This window comes from Erythrolamprus reginae, chromosome 13 (assembly GCF_031021105.1).
Source record: "Erythrolamprus reginae isolate rEryReg1 chromosome 13, rEryReg1.hap1, whole genome shotgun sequence".
Lineage (NCBI taxonomy): Eukaryota > Metazoa > Chordata > Lepidosauria > Squamata > Dipsadidae > Erythrolamprus > Erythrolamprus reginae.
The window spans coordinates 4811799-4817888 of NC_091962.1; the positions used below are offsets into that span (position 1 = coordinate 4811799).

At 43.3% G+C, this 6090-nt stretch overlaps 1 protein-coding gene across 1 annotated transcript in view; it reads right to left on the reverse strand.

The window, feature by feature from the left end:
• Positions 1–5621, reverse strand: part of NRXN2 (neurexin 2) — a 619785-nt gene extending 614164 nt beyond the window's left edge. The window contains exon 1 of the mRNA XM_070766693.1: positions 5524–5621. The gene's annotated coding sequence lies outside the window, so the exon portion shown is untranslated. The remainder of the gene's footprint in view (positions 1–5523) is intronic.
• Between the last annotated feature and the right edge of the window lie 469 nt (positions 5622–6090).

The window sequence follows — 6090 nt, forward strand, 5'->3', positions numbered from 1 at the left end:
TAGGATGGGATAGGATAGGATAGAATAGAATAGGATAGAATAGGATAGGATAGAATAGGATAGGATAGAATTGGATGGGATGGGATGGGATAGCATAGGATAGAATAGAATAGAATGGGTTGGGATGGGATGGGGATGGGATAGGATAGGATAGAATGGGATGGGAATGGGATGGGATAGCATAGGATAGAATAGAATAGAATGGGTTGGGATGGGATGGGATGGGATAGGATAGGATAGAATTGGATGGGATGGGATAGCATAGGATAGAATAGAATAGAATGGGATGGGATGGGATGGGATGGGAATAGGATAGGATAGAATTGGATGGGATGGGATAGCATAGGATAGAATAGAATAGAAATGGGATGGGATGGGATGGGATGGAATAGGATAGGATAGAATAGAATAGGATAGGATAGAAATTGGATGGGATGGATAGCCATAGGATAGAATAGAATGGGATGGGGATAGGATAGGATAGAATAGAATAGGATAGAATAGGATAGGATAGAATAGGATAGGATAGAATTGGATGGGATGGGATGGGATAGCATAGGATAGAATAGAATAGAATGGGTTGGGATGGGATGGGAATAGGATAGGATTAGAATTGGATGGGATGGGATGGGATAGCATAGGATAGAATAGAATAGAATGGGTTGGGATGGGATGGGATAGGATAGGATAGGATAGAAATTGGATGGGATGGGATAGCATAGGATAGAATAGAATAGAAATGGGATGGGATGGGATGGAAAGGATAGGATAGAATAGAATAGGATAGGATAGAATTGGATGGGATGGGATAGCATAGGATAGAATAGAATGGGATGGGATGGGATGGAATGGAATAGAATAGAATAGAATAGAACAGAACAGAATAGAGGAGAACAGAATTATTTATTGGCCAATTGTGATTGGACACACAAGGAATTTGTCTTTGGTGCAGATGCTCTCAGTGTTCATAAAAGAAAAACATACATTTGTCAAGTATCATGAGGCACAACACAAAACACAAACACACACATACTACTCAGAGCCCTTCTACACAGCACTCACAATGTCCTTGAAAAGACTATCCACAATATCGTAAATTTTTTTGGGGGGGGAACCAGGCAAAAACTGCAGTTTCCCACGATCCCCCCTGAAATGGTGTTAACTCAGGGGCATTGTGGGAAATAAATATTTCTTCGGTCAAGGCAGACAGAGCCTTTGTAGCTCCCCCCTTTCGCAAAGATTAGGCTGGTTTCTCTTTCGAAAGGGGGAGTGTTCGTTGTCTGAGGTTGACCAAAAGAAGGCAGGAACTATGAGGACTAGAACCTTGGGAGACCCACAGGAAAAAAAATAACTTTGGTGGGGATTTAGTGGGGATTTCAGGAACAGGAGAAAGAGAAATAAGACCAATACTGTGACTCAGTGGGGAAAACAGGAAAAAAAAAGACTCTGCAGGTTTGAAGCCAGCAAGCTCAGTCACAGGTTTTTCTATTTTATTTTTTTTTTTGCAACGCATTTTTTCAGACGATTAAACCCCATTCGAAAGACGTCGAGAGCTGCGGTTGGATCGGCATCTGCCGTTCTATCCATAGGATGAAAACTGAAGCAGGAATTTTCACCGCTGCCACTAGAAGCAAAGCAATGACATCACCACTTCTGTGCAACGCCAGCACCATACCTTTCATTCCACTGGCACCGGTCCTGGCCCAGAGAAAGTAGAAACACAGAAACATAGAAGATTGACGCACAAAAAGACCTCCTGGTCCATCTAGTCTGCCCTTATACTATTTCCTGTATTTTATCTTAGGATGTGTTGTGATTCAGTCTGAGGCTCCTCAGGGAACAGCTGGAACTCTCCCGGCTCCATGCTCAGAGGGGGAGGACGAGGAACAGGAGGAGGAGGAGGAGGAGGACCAGGCAGACAGGGAAGAGGAATGTCAGGACGAGGAGGAGGGAGAACAGCCTGAGACCCCCGGGGGGGAGCTCTCCCCAGCGAGTAGCCTGGAATCATTAGATGAGAACGCACAAGCCATCATAGATATGAGGCAGAGAAGGGCAGCACAACGAAGGGGACAATTAGCCAGGTATTTCCATCCCTAATAGGCAAACAGTTCGGTTTGGGTGTGGTTCTCCTCAGAAAGGGTTGAAAAAGGCAGGCCCCGCCCTTCCTGTATTGTGGAGAGTTATCTTTTGGGAGTCCTGTGACCTTGCTTCGATCCTTGGCGTCTCTGATTCTGCCTTGTGTGCCTCGAAGGCTGAAAACTTGGGGGAGGCGTGGGTTTTATTATCTACAGTGGTGTGTGTGCCAGCAAGAAGCCTGTTGTATTGTCTGGCCGTCGTGACTCTTCTGTGAAGCTTTCACAGCATTCCAGTTTTGTAAGAACAGTTTTTGTTATCTGTGTTTGTTTTTCAACGATATAAAAGGACTTTGCTTTTTACCAGCGGTGTCTGGCTACTCTTTTTAGTTGGTGTTGGCCGTCTGGGGGAACCCAGACAGAACAGGATGGATCTATGTTTATCCCAGGCAGGTTTAAATTCAGTTCTTGTGGATTTACCAAACATGTCTGCTGGAAGTTTGTTCCAAGCATCTACTACTCTTTCAATAAAACAATATTTTTCTCATGTTGCTTCTAATCTTTCCCCCAACTAACCTCAGATTGTGCCCCCCTTGTTCTTGTGTTCACTTTCCTATGAAAAAACACTTCCCTCCTGAACCTTATTTAACCCTTTAACACATTTAAATGTTTCGGTCGTGTCCCCCTCTTTCCCTTTTTCTCCTCCAGACCAGTGTTTCCCAACCTTGGCAACCTGAAGATATCTGGACTTCAACTCCCAGAATTCCCCAGCCAGCATTTGCTGGCTGGGGAATTCTGGGAGTTGAAGTCCAAATATCTTCAAGTTGCCAAGGTTGGGAAACACTGCTCCAGACTGTAGAATAGAAATAGAATAGAATCAGAATAGAATAGATTTTTTATTGGGCCAAGTGTGATTGGACACACAAGGAATTTGTCTTGGTGCAGATGCTCTCAGCGTACATAAAATAAAATATACATTTGTCAAGAATCATATGGTACAACACTTAATGATTGTCATAGGGGTCAAATAAGCAATGAAGAAGCAATATTAATAAAAATCTTAGGATATAAGCAACAAGTTACAGTCATACAGTCAACATGGGTGATAGGAATGATGAGAAAAAACTAGTAGAATAGAAGTGCAGATTTAGTAGAAAGTCGGACAGTGTTGAGGGAATTATTTGTTTAGTAGAGTGATGGCGTTCGGAAAAAAACTGTTCTTGTGTCTAGTTGTCTTGGTGTGCAGTGCTCTGTAGCGGACGTTTTGAGGGTAGGAGTTGAAAACAATTTGTGTTTGTTTACAGATTGAGTTAATGAAGTCTTTCCTGATAAGTTTTATGCTTAAGACCTTCCACCATTTTTGCAGCCCGTCTTTGGACCTGTTCAATTTTTATCCATATCTTTTTGTAGGTGAGGTCTCCACAACTGAGCACAGTATTCCAAATGTGGCCTTTTTTTCACCCAGTTACAGAATATGGACAAGTGAGAAGCTAGGGATGGTAAGGAAATGGGAGCCAAGCTGCTTCCAATCCCAAACCAGGGTTATGATTATGGACAATCTCTTTCTGTTAGGAAAACAGCATCCTTTACAACAGAGACCTTCAAACTTGGCCACTTTAAGGACTTGTGGACTTCAACTCCCAGAATTCCCCAGCCAGTTTTGCTGGCTGGAGAATTCTGGGAGTTGAAGTCCACAAGTCTTAAAGCTGCCAAGTTTGAGGACTCCGGATGTGCCCAGGTGGTCGTACGGAGAAAAGGGAGGGTGTGAATTTTAGCTTACAACCCGGTGAAGATAAATAAAAACAAAACAGAATAGATAAACAGGGCAATCCCAAAGGTGCTTTTTTTTCAAGAGGCAACTGGGACTTTCTGTGCGCGTTCCCGCAGAGAAGGATTTGCTTGCTTGTTTAATCGCTTGCCTATCTATCTATCTATCTATCTATCTATCTATCTATCTATCTATCTATCTATCTATCTATCTACCTATCTTCTATCATCTATTTCTATCTATCTATCTATCTATCTATCTATCTATCTATCTATCTATCTATCTATCTTCTATCATCTATTTCTATCTATCTATCTTCTATCATCTATTTCTATCTATCTATCTATCTATCTATCTATCTATCTATCTATCTATCTATCTATCTATCTATTTATACGTATGTTTCGTCAACACTCCGCGGCCTACATTGGTTACCAATTAGTTTCTGGTCACAATTCAAAGTGTTGGTGATGACCTATAAAGCCCTACATGGCATCAGACCAGAATATTTACAGGGACTACCTTCTGCCGCATAAATCCCACAGAGTCGGCCTTCTCCAGGTCCCATTGACCAGACAATGTCGTCTGGGCAGGGCCTGGGGGGGAAGAGCCTTCTCTGTGGCAGCCCCGGCCCTCTGGAATCAACTCCCTCCAAAGATTCGAACTGCTCCCACCCTCCTTCGCAAAAGCTTGAAGACCTATCCATGTCGCCAGGTATGGGGTAAACTAATGTTCTCTGACCATTAAAGTTATAATTGTGTAGTATCGATTGTTTTAGTTACAGTTTTAATCATTGGATTTGTATCTGTATTATTTTATTGTTGTTGTGAGCCGCCCTGAGTCTTCAGAGAGGGACGGCATACAAATCTAATAAATTATTATTATTATTATTATTATTATTATTATTATTATCATCATCATCATCATCATCATCATCTATGTTGGAAGGGGCCTTGTAGGTCATCTAGTCCAATTGCCCACACAAGCAGGAATCCCTAGGACAGTGATGACGAACTATATTCTATTCTATTCCATTCTATTCTATTCTATTCATTCTATTCTATTCATTCTATTCATATTATTCATTCTGTTCTATTCATTCTATTCTGTTCTGTTCTATTCATTCTATTCATATTATTCATTCTGTTCTATTCATTCTATTCTGTTTCTGTTCTATTCATTCTATTCTATTCTATTCATTCTATTCTATTCTATACATATTATTCATTCTATTCTATTCATTCTATTCTATTCATTCCATTCTATTTTTAATTCTATTCTATATTCTATTCTATTCTATTTTTAATTCTATTCTATTCTATATTATATTATATTTATTCTATTCTATTCTATTTTAATTCTATTCTATATTATATTTTATTCCATTCCATTGTATTCCAAACAGGGTGATCTTTGAGTGGTTGGGTTCATACAACATGGGGATCACACATAATTTCAACCCCACACCTGGCTCTGATCAAACCACATCGGATACCCCGACAGGGAACCATCGATTATGACCACTGCTTGGGGCCAGCAAGGCAAGATAAGGCTGGGGTCCCACCACACACCAACCCATAAAGCCACCTATTTTATTTGAAACAGTCCCCACCAAGAGGGAGCCCGACCACACACACCCTCGGAGCATTGAGAAGCAGGAGAGTGCCCCGTTGGCCTTCTTACCTTCACTGCAAAACCTGCCCTGGAAGCCGGTCAGGCGGCAATCGCACTGCAACTTCGCTGTTGACCACGGTACAAATCCCACCGTTGACGCAGGGATTCTGCTTGGCGCACAAGGTATTCCATGTCGCTGCGGATGCCCTGGCTCCCCAGGAGGGCGGGGGGCATGTCCCCACTTTGAGGTTGGCCACCATCCCGCGGAAGGGGCATCTCGTACTTGACCGTGCTGAGTCGTTCAGGGCCGACAAGCGAGACCGTCGGGCGGGATGCCGCCCACAAAGAGGTCGCTATCCACCGCCATGTCGCCGCCGCTTCGACTTGACTTCGGCTACCCGGGCTTCGCCGTCCACCACCAGCATGGTCTCCCGGTAGTTGCGGGTCAAGAGCACCATGTGCCAGCGGTCGTCGTTGATGGGGGTCTCCAGGTGCAGGCTGGCTGGCTCCGCGCAGGAGATGGTGAAGCGCAGACGGAAACGGCCCTCCAGGATCAACAGTTCCAGGAAGTCGCAGTTGCCCCCGTCGTCCAGGTACAAGACCACAGCCCGGGACACGTTGGTCTTGATGCTGAAA